Genomic DNA, 17,477 nt, shown 5'->3' on the forward strand with positions numbered 1-17,477 from the left:
TAGATGTTCTTGAAGTTCTACTTCACTGAAACCAGAATGCTCAAAAGGTGTATGTTAACATTAAGAATATTTCTTAATACAATACTAATAAATATTTCTTATTTCCAGAATGCTGGGGGGGAGGTAGGGGAATTGTTTTCTTCTGAATTTATTTTAAAAGATCTCAAGTGCCAATCTCTTCTGCTATTTCTCCCGTAACGGTTTCTGTAAAATGATTTGGAAAGAAAGAAAGAAAAAATAAATTTCTATCACCAGTTTGAATAACCTGTATAGTTTTGGTTTGCTCATAACAGAACTATTCCTTGTCCATTCTAATCAGTATATTTTTTTTGTAGGTTAAACCCTTTAAAATCATTGATTCCAAAAGAACAGTTTTTGCATAACAAAATGCCTCGCCTAATTACAAGAGAAAGTGCAATTTGTAGAGCTCTTTCTTGCTGTTAATATTTGAATAGTAGCTTCTGGAGGAATATTTCTCAGAAGCTGTACACTTCTTTGTATAAATTTCAATTTTCATTAACAAATTCATGAAGACATTCTGCTCTGGTACAGAACTGACTACTAGAGGTGAATTTGCAGAGAAGAATTGCTATCTAGTCACTCTTTTATTAGACAAGAGCTAGATAAGTTTCAGTCAAGCCTTAAAAGGATTAATACAGTATGATGCTGTCTAATCATTTTAAACAAATTGTATTTAATATATATTTAATTTAAGATACTGGTGGTGAGTATCTCAATTATTAATTAGTATTGGTTTTTATTTAATATTAATGTTAATTATTAACATTAATATTGATTAAGAATTAATATTATTAAGAGTTATACTTGGTGTGTTTGCTTGAAATATCTTTTAATAGTCTGTTACTGTAATGCAGTGTTTCCCAAACTTGACAATTTTAAGGCATGTGGACTTCAACTCCCAGAATTCCACAGCCAGCAATGCTGGCTGTGGAATTCTGGGAGTTGAAGTCCACATGCCTTAAAATTGTCAAGTTTGGGAAACACTGCTGTAATGGAATGTGCACTTGGAGGAGCAGTGGGAGAAAGTGTTGGCAACACAGAGCTTTCTAGGAAAGAGGCTCAGATTAAAGGATTGTGCAGCCCTCAGCTGAATGGGAGCTGAATGGGAGGGGAGGAGGTTCAGAGTAGCCACAGGATATATCTGTTAGAAGGATATACCTTTAGTTTGACAAGATTCTGTCCATTAGGTGTAAAACAAATAAAGGACTGAATTGATTGGATTTTACTGTGTTGTCTCTGAGCCCGGCCCTGACAGTTACTTCCATAATAATGCCAATGCTATTCATTCTTTTGGCATATTTATTTATATTGCATGGTTAACCATGTGTATGTGGTAGTTAAATGCTTAGAATTTTTATTTTGTAAAAAAAAATGATTTAATAAGACTAAATCAATGTCCTGTGTTATTTATTAGAATTCTTAAGCACCAGTTTTTTACAAAGAGAAAAACAAAGGCAATAGTAGCAAATATACAAGACTTAAGGACTTTAATCAGATATTAAATTTAGAAAAAATAAATTGCCTCTATGAGAAAGACTGCCTTTTATCCATTCCAGCAGGTCTTCCAGCTACAGCTGTTCCTGGAGTATCGTAATTGTAGCAATTCCCATCATCACTATTTATTATTATTTAAACTTTTTTATATACCACTGCCTTGTAGTACAATTCCTTCTAGTAGTTTTCACCCCAAAAAATTGAAAACAACAAATAAGAACAACCGAATACTAGAGCAATGGCCCCACACCCACTACACCTTTCTCAGGCAAGAGAACCTATACCCATTCAGGACAAATGGTAGTCCAATCTCTTCTTTAAAATGTCCAGTTATGAAACATCCACAATTTTCTCATTGACAGGAAATTTTTCCTTAATTCTTGGTTTAATCTCTCCTTGATAAGCTTCCATCCATTAATTCTTGTCTTGCCCTCTGGTGCTTTGGAGAATAGGTTGACCCCCCCCCTTCCCTTTGACAGCTCCAAATATTGGAATACTGCTATCGTGTCAACCCTAGTCCTTCTCTTTGTTAGATATACCCAATTCCCACAATTGTTCATTATGTGTTTTAGCTTCAGGGCCCCTAATGATCTCTGTACACTTTCTAAAGTCTCAACATCTTTTTTTGTATCATGGTGACCAAAACTGAATGCAGTATATCAAGTGTGGTCTTACCAGTTCAATATAAAGCAGTACTAACACTTCATGTGACCTTGATATTGTCCCTTTGTTTATGCAGCCTAGAACTGCATTGGCATTTTTGGAAGCTACAACACACTGCTGGCACATATTTATCTCTTGCAGATCCTTCTTGAAATCTTGGGTCACAAGGATTGGTCTGTGGTGATCTGAGTACCCTGGTTGAGGATTTTTTTTTCTCTATTTAGTTATGGTTAGCTCCAAGCCTTTTAAGCAAGCACTACCAAGTCATTTGGATGCGTTAGTCCTTCTTCTGCCTGATCCAGTTTTATATTTTACTTTTCAAATCTGGACTATAATCTCAACTCTTATGGCAAGCTTAATCTCCATATTGATTCACTGACCTATCAGACAATCTAGATATAATCCAAAGCATAAAACTTAATATAATCCAAAACATAAAACTTAATTGATAAACTGAATAGTTCTAACCCATATTAGGTCAATATTTAGTAATACAAAATGAGGTAATATATGTCTATTAAATTATGTTCCATGGAACTACACTGGTGGGGAAAAAATGAGTTAGTAAGCCCATGATTTTGCTAGCGAAAAACCTGAATCCTTTTCTGCTTACTATGGTAAGTTTGCTATTTTGTGGAAAGAAAGAGCTTTTATTTGGCTCTACTGGGGTGGTCAGAGTTTGACATATAAGAATCTTGTTCACGCTCTGTATTTGGATCAGATTCAATTCCTGTCATTTATATTATGAATGAGCTCCTTGAAGGTATTCAAGCAACCAACTGCAAGTTAGACCTCCATCTATGTTGGCCAGTAAAAATTATCTAGGAGAAACTTTATTCTCTGCTAGCTAGGAATACTGAGTCCTTGAGGAATAAAAGCATGTGCCAAGATACCTGGAATGTCACATTAAAACCTGTCAGGTTCCACTCTCTCTAGATAAAAAGAAATTTAAAAAGTTTTAAAACAGTATTTATTTTTCATCCTGTGAGCATTAAGGATAAAAAGTTATTTTCAAAAAGGGACCTTTCAAAGGTTGACCATTCACAGGATACGTTTTTCATTCATACAATTGTCTGATTCAATACAGGTACTATAGTCCTTGGCCTACAACAGTTCACTTAGTGACTGTTCAAAGTTCCAACAGCAGTGAAAGTAACTTATAACCATTTTTCACACTTACGACCATTGCAGCATCCTCATAGTCATGTGATTTACATTCAAATGCTTGACAACTGGTTCATATCTATGATGGTTGCAGTGTCCCAGGGTCATGTGATCACCTTTTGTGACCTTCTGGCAAACAAAGTCAAGGGGAAGGCAGATTCATTTAATAATGATGTTGCTAATTTAACTACTGCAGTGATTCATTTAACAAATGGCAAGAAAACTCATAAAATGGGGCAAAACTCACTTAACAAATTTCTCATTTAGCAATATAAATTTGGGGCTCAATTGTGGTCAGAACCTGAGGACAACCTGCAGAATATAATCACCAAGAAAATCGTCCAATATATGTTCTGTGACTAGGTATACATCTAACATTTCTAATTTTCAAATCATTGAATCAAATTAGGTTATGTGATATGTTGACAAAGATTTGAGGAGAAATTTGGAGCAGGATCAGGCGATAAGATGTCTGTCTGATTTTTGGATTTAGCCATGCCAACTTTATTTAAATCAATAAAGTTATTTAAAAAAATTAAAGGGAAAAACAATAGTATTCAGACTAGCATCAACTGTTGCTTGCAACATAAACTATCTACCGTAAAGGTGATATCCAAAATATCTGGAAGATATCAAGCTGCCTATCTTAGATACAGAAGATTTGACTATAAAATAGTGTTGGATAAAATTAGGACAATTTGAATGATGAATCTATTTTTGTGCCTTTCACCTGAAAATGATCCTGAACCTAGGAATGTATATCAATGATAAGTTATCACATATAATACTACCTTTATAAAATTACCCAAAGGTATTTCTCTTAACAGAGCCTTCTTAATATGCACAATACATGTCATGTGTAGAATATGTTGTTGTTCTACACATGACATGTATTGTGCATATTAAAGTATTGTACCTATCAAAAATTGTTTTATTTTTTTTTTAGTTTCTTGCAATTTTGCAAGTAAAATGTGGCACAAATTGCTTCGTAAAATATGGAGAAAGAAGTTATATAACTAGATTGTTTTTCAATTTACCAAGTTATCAACTGTGATTAAGGTTTGATTCCACAGAATTACAGACAGATATTAATCTGAAAAATAAAATTCTGGTACTACCAGGAGGAAAAGAATGGCAGAATAGTTTAATATTAAATTAATTATAATTTGTTTGCTTTACTGTTATCTGTAAGGTGTCTTACTTTGGGATTTCTCTTTATTTTTCTTTTCAAAGCAACAACCTAATCTCCCAAATTATACTCAAACCAAACCACAACCAAAAAAATCTAAGTCTCCTAAAACTATGACCTCATTATAACCTGGTTTAATGAAAATATTATGAATAATACTTTCAAATAAAACAAAAAGATGATGTTAGTTGCAGCAAGTAAAAATTAGACAGTTCCCATACCAAAAGCATGGAAATGCTAACCTAAAATTATATTTCCTTTTAACTTGCTACTTTTTCTTGGTCTTAAAAAAAAACTATTTTAAAAGCTTGCTCAAATAAATATGAAAATATCCTCAGTGCAACAATTAATTCTACCTGCTCAGGCCTCTCAGCCAAACACATGCAATATCTCAGAACAAATAACTAAAGACTCAACCAGCAAAAAAGGCCATACGTATGTTTCATTATACTTTGAGGGATTTGTGGATTCTGAACCCTGGAAAACTAGAACTCTGCAAATAAATTGAGTCCTTTGTCTCTTTTTTCACCGATGATCTGCAGTTTGCTATGTGCATTCCTTTCTAGTGAAATCTGGACTTCTAATTTTCTCCCCTTTCTTATTTTTAAGACAAACATTTCAACCTGATTCGGCCAAGCCTTCTGCTTCAATTATATCCTGAAAAAAACCACTTCCCATCAACCACAGCCTGACCCTAAGCAACAGTAAGGATGGATTTAATACAACACTATCTTCATTCATCATTTTTAATGGTTTGATCGTATTCTGAATGTCCTGTCCACAATAAGCAAAAATATGCTATGATGGAGATTGTCCAGAATTTTTTGCCAAGACAGAATTGCTTTTCTGAAAAAGTTAATAGTTTGGTTTTAGTGTTCAAAGAGAAATGTCTGTGGAAATCAGGGTCAGAAAGTATATGCTTCTTTTTTAAAAAAATAGAAGATAGTTGTTAAGGTGACCAACCATCCTCCTTTAGGGAGGACAGTCCTCCTTTTGTAAGTTCTATCCTCCCTTGAAAAGTGTCTTCCTACATGTCCTCCTTTTCGATATTTGAAGACTAATCTTCAGGGCTTTTTTTTTCTCATAGAATGCTCAGAACGGCGTTCCGGCACCTTTTCCGATGTTTTTTTTTTTCAACTTTTGCATGAGCTGTGCTACTCCCCCTATTGGCTTTCGGAAGCCAATAGGAATTGCTGCTGAGCGCGCCAAAACACCCAGCCAGCAAACTTTGCACATGTAAGTTGTCTGCAGCAAAGGCTAATTGGCAGGCACTTTGCACCCCTCCTTGCTACCCAACTACACCATCTCCTAGTTAGTCCCGAAAATACCTGGAGGAGACTAGAGCGGCAACGCTACGGTAAGTTTATCTTGATCTTCAGCCCTGCTAGGGTAATAATGGATGCGGGCGCAAGAGGCAGGGGCGGCGGGACTGCTGCGGGTGAGGGTGTGAGGGCAGCAGTGGCCAGCTGCCCCTTGTGCTATGGGAGCTGCGGGGCCTGCTCTACACGGGGCTGTGCAGGGTGGGCAGTGATGCTGGCAGGGTGGCTGCAGGCAGGGTATGTCGATGGCAGGCTGCCCCCCCGGGGCTGGAGCCGGTGCAGCTGGTGCTTTGGGAACCACGGGGCCCGCTCTACATGGCAGGGCAGCAGTGCTGGCAGGGAGGCTGCAGGCAGGGGCGTGGCATGTAAACATAACTACAATATAAAATGTTATTGTTACAAATGTTTTTATTATGCATTTATCATATTATAGTGTATTCTGTATTATTGTTGCAATGAATAAAATGTTTCTTTTATGTACGATATTTTTTCTTCAATTTATTTGTGTCCTCCTTTTCATTGTAAAAAAGTTGGTCAACTTATGTTCATATTACATCACTGTATTATATATTACATTATGCTACTTTCTTTTCATCTCACCAGTTTCTAATTCTCTACTTAATTGTCAGGGGTCTGCAGCAGGAAGCTTTTGAACACACAACACACACACACACACATATATAAAACTATCAGGATGCCTAATCTGCCTTACTGCTTTTGAAATGAAGTAGAATTAAGAATACTAATTAATAGGAAGCCAATATGCTGCAAAGCAGAACAGTCATCTCTAGAACCTTTATTTATGAAATTACAGCTGGACCCTTATGCAAATCATTCCTTTCTACACTTATCATCCTAGTGGAAGCCTTTTTAAGCAGTTATCCACCTAACTATCGACAAGATCTCAAGAAAGTCTCAAGGAGCTAAAGGGAGCCTGTAGCAGACTCATAATTATGTACAGAGATCTACTAACTCCTCAGGTTTGCCAAGTTGGTATGTTGATATGGAAAAAGGATTACAGGTAGTCCTGGTTAGCAACCTGAATTGGGACTGGAAACAAATTTAAAGCTCACTGAATAAAACTGACTAAATGACTAACTGACTTATTACAATTAGAGCCATGATGGCACAGTGGTTAGAAAGCAGTATTGCAGGCTAACTCTGCCAACTGTCAGCAGTTCGATCCTGACCAGGTCATCGTTGACTCAGTCTTCCATCCTTCCAAGGTCGGTAAAATGAGGACCCAGATTGTTGGGGGTAATATGCTGACTCTGTAAACTGCTTTGAGAGGGCTGTAAAGTGGTATATAAGTCCACATGCTATTGCTATTAGGCAAAGCAGTCTCCGAGTGAAACTGCTACTGTGTTTATGGTGTTACTTCAGCTTTGCTTTGCTAAAAGCAAGCCTTGAAAGGTCATAAATGCAAGAATTGGTCACAAAGTTCTTTTTCCATCACCATCATAACTGTGAATGATCATTAAATGAGGCAGTCGGTAAATGAGGACAATCTGTAGCTTACAGAATATCCCTTGTTTGCAAATTTCAGCTAAGGAACCCTTGAAAACTTGGTATAACTTCTTAAGCATTCCTGCCTCCTAAATGCTGCAGAGTGTTCTGGACTTAGTGCCACCTTTTCCCCCTACTATTAGTAGCATTCAGTACTATCTTCTTTCCTTTATAAGACTGTTATTCCAGGACCTCTGCTCACTTAGTTCTTGTTAAATGTCACTGTCAAGATGTTTGCAATTCCATAATTCACAATGTATTATCTCTCACTAGCACTCAATTCCCAGAGTCTTTTCTATTGCAAATGCTCTTTGGAATATCTATTGACGACAGCAACAACAACAACAACAACAACAACAATAATAATAATAATAATAATAATATCTTCTAGTCTAGCCCCCTGCTCAGGCAGGAAATCCTATATCAGGGATTTTCAACCTTTTCACCCATTGTACCACTTTTAGGATATGGCAACATCCAAGTACCACCAGTTGCCTAGCAAGATGTCAAAAACTTGATGGCCCCCCCCCAAAAAAGGAAAAAAGTGAAAAAGTACGGGTAGTCCTCAACTTACAACAGCTTGTTTAGTGACTGTTCGAAGTTACAAAGCACTGAAAAAAGTCTCCCCCCCAAGCCACAGCCGAGCAAGACACCTGCCAGCCTGCCGGGCGGCGCTCTTTCTCCTGTCTGAGGTTTTCATTGTTGTGAGCATTTTTGTTGAGGATTGGCAGTGGGGGTGGGAGGGGTTGGTTTTTATTCCCCCCATCTGCTGGGTGGTTGCAGCAGGTTTTGGTCACTTAACATGACCCTGGGACACTGTGACCGTCATAAATATGAATCAGTTGCCAAGCATCTGAATGTAAATCACAAGATCCTGGAGATGATGCAACATTCCAGCTGATTGGTGCTTCTTCTGGGCTCAGCAGAAGTGTCAGGATCAGCGCCGAGCTCCAGCTGGAGCCTGGCACTGATCTTGGCGGTTCCACTTAGCCCTGACAGCCCCAAAGAAGCGCCGATCAGCTGGAAAGTGGCACTGATCCTGGGGCTTCCACTGAGCCCTGACATCCCTGCAGCTCAGCCATCTCTCGCTCAGGCTTGTGTGGTGCTGCCACCGGTTCAGCTCATTCCCCTCTCCCACTACCACTTTTCTAGAATGGTTGCGTACCACCTGCCAGGTGCCAATGTACCACATGTGATACCCATACCACTGGTTGAAAAGCCCTGCCCTATACCATTTCAGACAAATGGCTGTCCAGTCTCTTCTTAAAAACTTCCAGTGTTGGAGCATTCACGGCTTCTGGAGGCAGATTGTTTCACGGATTAATTGTTTTAACTGTCAGAAAATTTCTCCTTAGTTCTAGGTTGCTTCTCTCCTTGATTAGTTTCCACACTTCTTGTCCTTGACTCCCTCTTCTTTGTGGCAGTCCCTGAGATATTGGAACACTGCTATCATGTCACCCCTCGTCCTTCTCTTCAATAAACTAGACATACTCAATTCCAGCAACCGTTCCTTATATGTTTTATTATGTTTTAATATGGTAGTATGGTTGTGAAAACAGTTTGGATGGGTATTTTGTAAAATCATTAAACCACTTTCCAAATCCCGTGCTCTAAGCCTCAAGGCACCATCTCCTCTAAAAGGCTCAGTGTAACTTTACTCATCATCTGCTTGTGTTTATGTGTACTTTAAATAATTTTGGGGGGATTTTTATACTTTATATGTTTATACTACATATTGCTATCTAAACACAAGTAATACATTCTTTGTGTCTCAATCCCACATTCATTTTTCAGCCTTAAACCAAAATAAGTATGTCATAATATTCTATTTGGTTTATTAAATGTATGCTAAAGAATTTTATGATTGCAGTGGTTAGCAGAAATGTTATTTTTTAGAACACAGAAAAAACATCTAAAGCAGTTGTAATAAAATATTTATTAATCAAATTTATCTCATGGAAAACAACTCTGGGTAGCATACAGCAAAATTAGTCTATGAAGGTCTTGATTCCTTGCCTGCAATACAAGTAAGCTAGTTTCTTGGTGGGAGTTTAATCTGATATATTTACACCATCCAAAAATAAAACACAGATTAAGAATGTAAATTACAAGGCCACTTTGCATTATTAAGAATGTAAATTACAAGGCCACTTTGCATTAATGGTTTTTCAATTATATAAACTAGTCTTCACTGGGACTGTTTTGTTTCAACAGTATGATTAAAAATATTTCAATGGTTATGTAGGAATAAAAATAAAATGAAATTTCCTTCAATTGAGCTTGATGGTGACTTGAGAGTGTCTTCTTTCAGATTATTTCTTCAATTGCTAGTCTAGCCTGCAGTTCTATACTTCCCAGATAGATTTATTTATTTAAAGTACTTTTTTAGCAGCTGCAGCCCACTGCTGACTCATATTAAGTGATTGTCCACTAGGATTCCAAGATCCCTCTCAAAGTTACTACTATTGAGCAAGGTACCCCCTATGCCAGGGGTGTCAAACTCACAACGTCATGTGATGTGTCGCAATGTATCACAACTTTTTTGCCGGCAATGGGGTGGGCGCAGTTTCACTATGATGCATCCAGCCCGCAGGCTGGCAGTTTGACACCCCTGACCTATGCTATACCTGTGCCTAAGTGCAGAACCTTACTTTTTTCACCATTGAATTTCATGTTGTTAAGATAGCGCCCAATGTTCAAGTACTAAATAAATAAATGCTATTTAAAGTACTAATAAGGGCCACTTTTGCTTAGCTTTCTGGATCAGTCAGGGTCATGTATATGTTGCCATCTGGCTGCTATAGTTTATACAAAACTTCATTGAAATACACTATGATAAAAAAAGTGGTTGATATGCAAATTATATCCAGGTGAACCAATGTTTCCCATCTATTCCCTCTCCCCCTGCATTAGATTAAGCAGCCCCCAAAAGAAGTCAGGAAAATTTCCTATCTGGACCAAGTAAAAAGTGAAGTTCAAAGAGACAATCAACTGTCTCTTCTGACTGTAGATAGAATTCATTCAATTTCATTCAAAGGAACAATTGTCCTGCATTTTAAACAAGAATTTGCAGGTGGCGGGAGAGGTTCCTATTAAAAGCTGCTACTTCATAATGGCTTCATATTGAATTTCATAAAATATTCCATTATTTTATTAACACTGGCATTTCTTTTATACTCCTCCCCCCTCCCCAAAAATTCAGTAAAATGTAGAGAAAAATATAAAACCTTCAATTCCAATGTGTACCTAGTGATAGATATCACATTTTTGTTTTTCTTGGCTTACTACTAATCACCAGAAATTCCAATTTCTCCTTATCACAGATTTATTCAAGAATTAGAAGAAATCAGGCAATATTTTTCAGACTCATTATATATTTTTCTTGGCTTAAGAAACAGCAATATACAATATATTACAAAGAATAAAATATAAAATGCAGAACAGCATGTTGTACATGGAGAACCCAGTGAAAAAAAATGTGGCAAACAACATTTGAAAGAGCCACACGCAAACCATTATTTAGAAGAAACATCACACAGCTGTGATCAGAGATATAAGCTTATGGGATTTTATTTTTTTATTTCAATATATATGGTTATCCATCTTAAATTCATTACTCTGGGCAGGCAGAGATGTTTAACATCAGAGAAAAACACATGTTTAACATTAGGGGAGAAAAGCAGATAAATAATTCACATTATTCCTTGGGTGCCACATAGTCTGCCAGTCACAACATAATGGTGGCTTTTATCTGAGATTAATCATTTAAATTGTCTAAATATAATATACCAACCATCTCCTGTGTGATGGGAATGGAGTTTGAAGTAGGTACTTCATGTACTGAGGTTAAGCTTATCAAAATAAACCATTGTTTAAGCTCTACAGTTCGTTCTAGGCAGTGCTTTTTTTGTAAAAAAAAAAAAAAAAAAAAAGGTGCCGGAACTCACACATGTCATACAACCCGCCTTGCCTGCCCTACAAGGTAGGGTGTCGGAACTCCGTTCTGGGCATTCTATGACCAAAAAAAGCCCTGGTTCTAGGTTGAAAAACAATCCTAGAATACCAAAAAGGTAAATGATCAATCGTGACAGGGGTTGGGAAGAAGGTTTGGGACCTAACAGGGTAGGGAACTAGCCCTGAGGTTCTTCCAGGGACTGAAAGAAGAACAAGGGATGCCTTAGGGGAAACACTTAAGGACCAGTGCAGTTACTTAATCACTGCATTGAGAAGAGCAGGGATGGGGGTTGTTAAGATGATCACATGAGCACCTCACTTAACAACTGTCACAAATAATGATGGTAACGGGCAGGCTCCATTACGGTTGTAACTTGAGGATTACCTGTATATGGGACTTTTGAAGCTGCAGGAGTCTCCTCAAGAGAATGTGAAAAGGATATTCAACATAAATATTTTTAATTAGCGTGCATATGACATTTCAACTTGTAGGCAGATGATAAACTGGAAACCAGAACTCCTGTTTTGCTGAGTGTCATCTTTTACGGTGTGTCATTTGCATCAAGAGAACATAAGATAGAAACAAAACAAACCCTCTGTTCTTGATGACTTAACCTTAATAGGTACTTCTATGACACTGTTCATATTTCATTACATACCTGTAGAGTTTGCTTTAACATCAAAAGCATTTCAGAATGTCGCAAATAAGGATCTGCTGCCAATTCTCCAGCCATCGGAGAAATTAAAGGAATTTGCTTCTCCTTCTTGAGTCAATCAACAAGAAAAATATATTGTTATTGTTATGCTAGGGATAATACACCAACAATCACTCAAATATATAAATAGTATCATACAGGTAAGTATAAGCAATAGTAATTTCCTGAACAAAACGGGGTGCATCTTGTTGTATCCTCAAGGGAGATTTGCTCAGAACAAGCAGTTGATTCAGAACAGATTGAGCAGTTTCCTTAAAGGTACTGAGCATTTAAAAAGCACATCCATATTGAAACAAACCAACTTTTTCCACCATTTTTGGCAAAATATGCACTTCAATAGCTATCTCTCCAAAAACCTCATACATCAGGTTTCTTCATGCAGGGATCTTTTTCACAACTGCATAATTCCTCCTTCTGGGCTGAATTCTGGATTCCTCCTATCAGGTTCCTCTTTGTGAACTAGATTCACATCTCCTTGTCTTGTTCCCTCAAACCCCTATCTTCTCTCACCAGAACCAGAGATTGAATTCCATGCCAACAAAACATTCAGCCTCCCTCCTGCTCTTTACTGGCCAATCTGCTAACCCAATAATTCTGAATTTCTTTGTGCTTCCCAAGCAACTTTCTCATTAGTGGATTACCAGCTGGACAAAGGGGTGCAGGAAAGAACGCTTTCTTTCTTTTTCTTTTTATTCATAAGTAGTTTTACTCACTTAAATGAAAACTTTGTTTCTTATTCCCTTTATTTTCTTAGGTTGTCTCTTCCAAATCTTTCCTCTTCTTTTTTCTCTTCCTGTTTTTTCTTATCCCTTGATTTCTAAGCTAAACTTCTGGTGCAGTTCTTTCTTCACTGGGCATGAATGTGTCTCGCTCCATAGCTGTTCATATCTTTTGAGACTTTTTTCCCTCTCAGAGTAAACAAATTTCCTCTGCTCTAGAGGTCCTCAATACTAACTGCAAGCTGTCTAACGATACAGTAGGTTTCTTATTGTCCTCTTTAATGTCCACAACTATTAAGTTTACTACCTCTGAGGATCCCCTTTCCTGTCTTTCTGACTTCTTCCAGTTATATGCATCAAATCCCAGCACCAAGTTATCTCCCTTACTTTTCTTGCCAGCTTGCCCCCAAATTTATTTAGTTCCCTACTGTATAGTAACCAGCTGGATGCTATATTAAGGCTTATATTGAAGTGCATTCGAAATATAGTACATTTATTGTTACCTTATGCTCAAAAAATGGGGTTACCAGACTGCCTACAAAATTGTTTCAGACAGCATTGCCAGTAGCTTTTTTTAAAAAAAAAAATAGAAACAATAACTATGTTAAAGGCTGTATGATTGTGTTGCCAAAGTTTTCTTTAAATGTTATTCATGAAAAGAGAAATCCAGGGAGACCAAAAACCTGATTTCATTCTCAACTTCTCAGCCTCAATAGCTTTAATCATTAATCACTATATGTTGTATGGCTGTCCGAAATTGGAAACCTATACACAGATACCTCTTTGCTTCTTGGATTCTGGAATCTAAAGACAATTTAAGTTCTTGCAAGTTCTTTGTAGAAATCTGTACCCATAGAACAGGCATGTCAAACTCGCAACGTCGTGTGACGTCGAGCGACATATCGTGACTTTTTCCCCGTTGCCGGCAATGCGGTGGGCACGGTTTCAGTATGATGCATCCGGCCCGTGGGCTGGCAGTTTGACATGCCTGCCATCGAGTGCATATATTGCAACTTAATGCATGGTTACTGAAACAAAGTCAAAGGAAGCCTTTGGTTTTAATATGGCATCAATGTTCCATTCTCACCATTCCTTTCTATACTGAACTTTGTCATGTAAATAAGACAAATATTATTTTGAGTTCAGATGCTTTTAGGAGATGCTTTTATTCGAAGGAAAGAAAACTTATAAACTTCAGAGAAGATTCAGTCCTCGATTCTGAAGACTGGAAATTTCAATTGATAACTTAGGAATCAACCCTAGTAATGAAATATTTTGTATGATGTGAAACTATTAGTTGTATTCCAACTAACTGAATCAAATTTGATCATGATGCCTGAATTTTAAAGGAAACTGTATTCATTCTAGGAAGTATATGTACTTTCACACTGTAGTTTGTTTGATGTTGGTCTTTTAAAAAACAAAAATCCATCTATTACAGAATCACTTAACAAATCACAATTAGAATATACCATATTTTAGCATTATACGGTATTATATATAATGACATATCTTAATTATGTCATAGATCAGATAAGAAACAGATATACTTTTCTCTGTGTTGGTCTATAACTGGAATAACAATTGGATTTGATTTGATTTCTCTTTTAAACTAACCACAGATTTTTCTTGTGTGGAAAATTGGGTAATTGGTTTTTTTTTTAATCTTTTACATGAGAACAAATTTGATTTGAAATTTTGGCTTGCACTCACCAACTTATCTAAACAAAGCCATCTGTTCTGAAAAGTTGATTTTTCTGAGTGTTTTTATATCCATTGTTGTTTTTGAAATCAATCAATTATGTTAAATTGCCTAAGAAAAAGTTGGCCTCTGTTTTTTACTTCAGTTTTCTTCTATGGCTGTTCAAATTTGTTTTATTTATAAATAAAACAAACAATGTTCTATTTAGTGAACCCCTGAATGATTAAAACCATTCATTTTATTTGTGATATAAAAATACCTCTGATATATCTTCATTTGCTAGCACAAAAATAATGTATTTATATACTATCACCAAATGTCATTTCTAAACATATGCTTTGAAAGTAAATATACTTAGTAATAAAACACAATCTTGATGACTTCTAATAAGCATTTTAAAGAAATGTTAATTCAATGTCATTCTGTTAGTGTTTTTAGAATTCAACTTTAATCCCTGAGAAACTGAGTTTCTATCTTGAACAGGCAATATATAAATACAAGAGTGGAGTAAAGATAAGTGAAGAGGGGAAAAAAGAAATCAACAACAGATGGATTTTATAGTAAATGAAGCCATCTTGTGGGAAACAGCAGAATAGCAAACTAAGCAAATGCATTAGATTGCATATGTATTTAAACATATAGCAGTTTTAAGTACAAGCAAGAATCAGCTGACTTTGGTTATTTAAAAATGACTTTGGTCATTTAAAACTTGGAAGTATAAATACTAAAAGTTGAATTTGAATATTGATGGGAAATTAAAAATTGGGCAAAACAAATAAATAGGATATTGATTGTTTATAAAGATTGAATGTAAAAGTAATTAAGATACATAATAAGCTAAAATTTATTGATAAATTTAATAAATATGTTTTTATTTAATTGCGATAATAAGAACTGCATTAATTTAAATATGAGATGGTAGATATCAAGAGAAAAAGAGAGGAAATATTTGATGTTGAAATAGGGGAAATTTTGATCATTAAATTTAAGACATATGGAAACTAGTTGAAAATAAGAAATGTTATATTGTATCATTAATTAGATGATGTAAGATGGTGGGAAACAGAATATACTCAAATAGATAAGATGTGTATTTTGAATATTAGACTTTGTTAAGAATTGTGATGAAGGAAACTTTGGTTACCAAAAATTTGGAAATTATAAATATCAAATGTTAAATTTAAATATTGATGGGAAACTAAAAATTGGGAAAAACTAACTACAGGACATTGACTGTTTACAAAGATTGAATGTTAAAGTAACTAGGATATGTATAAGCTAAAAAAATTATTGATAAATGTAACAATGCTATCTTTAATGGATATAATAAGAATTGTATTATTTTAAATATGAGACAACAGATATTAAGGGAAAAGGAGAGGAAATATTTGATGTGGTAGTTTGAGATTTGTACTAAAGATTTTTGTATGTTATTGAATTATTGATTAACCCAGCCGCCATGTTGCTTTTTAAATACTTAAATGTAAAATTAGAAAATCAATAAAATATTACACAAAAAAAGGAATAGCCAACACTCCAGAAGATAGGCTTAAGATACAGAAGGATCTTGATAGACTTGAACATTGGGCGCTATCTAACAACATGAAATTCAATGGTGAAAAAAGGAAGGTTCTACATTTAGGCACAGGTATAGCATAGGTCAGGGGTGTCAAACTGCCAGCCTGCGGGCTGGATGCATCATAGTGAAACTGCGCCCACCCCATTGCCGGCAAAAAAGTTGTGATACGTTGCGACACATCACGTGACGTTGCGAGTTTGACACCCCTGGCATAGGGGGTACCTTGCTCAATAGTAGTAACTTTGAGAGGGATCTTGGAATCCTAGTGGACAATCACTTAATATGAGTCAGCAGTGGGCTGCAGCTGCTAAAAAAGCCAACACAGTGCTAGGCTGCATTAATAGAGGGATAGAAGTGTAATACCATTTTACAATGCCTTGGTAAGGCCACACTTGGAATACTGCATCTAGTTTTGGTCACCACGATGTAAAAAAGATGTTGATACTCTAGAAAGAGTACAGAGAAGAGCAACAAAGATGATTAGGAGACTGGAGGCTAAAACATATAAGGAACGATTGCTGTAATTGGGTATGTCTAGTTTAATGAAGAGAAGGATGAGGGGTGATATAATAGCAGTGTTCCAATATCTCAGGGGCTGCCACAAAGAAGAGGGAATCAAGCTATTCTCCAAAGCACCTGAAGGCAAGACAAGAAGCAATGGATGGAAACTAACCAAAGAGAGAAGCAACCTAGAACTAAGGAGAAATTTCCTGACAGAATAATTAATCAGTGGAACAACCTGCCTCCAGAAGCGGTGAATGCTCCAACATTGGAAGTTTTTAAGAAGAGTCTGGACAGCCATTTGTCTGAAATGGTATAGGGTTTCCTGTCTGAGCAGGGAGTTGGACTAGATGACCTCCAAGGTACCTTCCAACATTATTATTATTATTATTATTATTATTATTATTATTATTATTATTAACAACAGTATACTTTTAAATGATACAAAGTATTCAGACAGGTAGAACTAAGCTTACATACATGAAAAAGTTTACTCAACTTTTAAAATTTTACTCAGCTTTATGATACTTGTCTACTTGTGCTTTTCTTACTTTTTTCTATTCTCCTTTTAAAATGTTCAGTAGGAGAGAAAAAGAATCTTCCTCCTCTTCTGAATCCTTACTCTCATTGGGGAAGGTAGCAACACTTCTGAGAATGTTTAAAAATCCCCCAACTACCTATTCTTAATTCTTCATCAAATATAGATACTTACTGAAACACCTGTTTATTTGCAGATAGATTGTCCATATTTGTCAGCCAATGGTTGATGTTTTGACAGTCGTTTTCAAACTCAACTCTGAACTTTGTGATTTCAAAAAGCTAGTAATATTTGAGATTAAGACTTTTCTACAGTAAGAAATAGATGTAGTGGCTATACGTCTATATATTAACTATTAGACCAATACATCAATAATCTATTTTTGAAGATAACTTTTACCATTTAAAGTTTT

This window comes from Crotalus tigris, unplaced genomic scaffold (genome assembly GCF_016545835.1).
Source record: "Crotalus tigris isolate CLP2741 ecotype Arizona unplaced genomic scaffold, ASM1654583v1 scf7180000017771.5222438, whole genome shotgun sequence".
NCBI classification, from domain to species: Eukaryota; Metazoa; Chordata; class Lepidosauria; order Squamata; family Viperidae; genus Crotalus; species Crotalus tigris.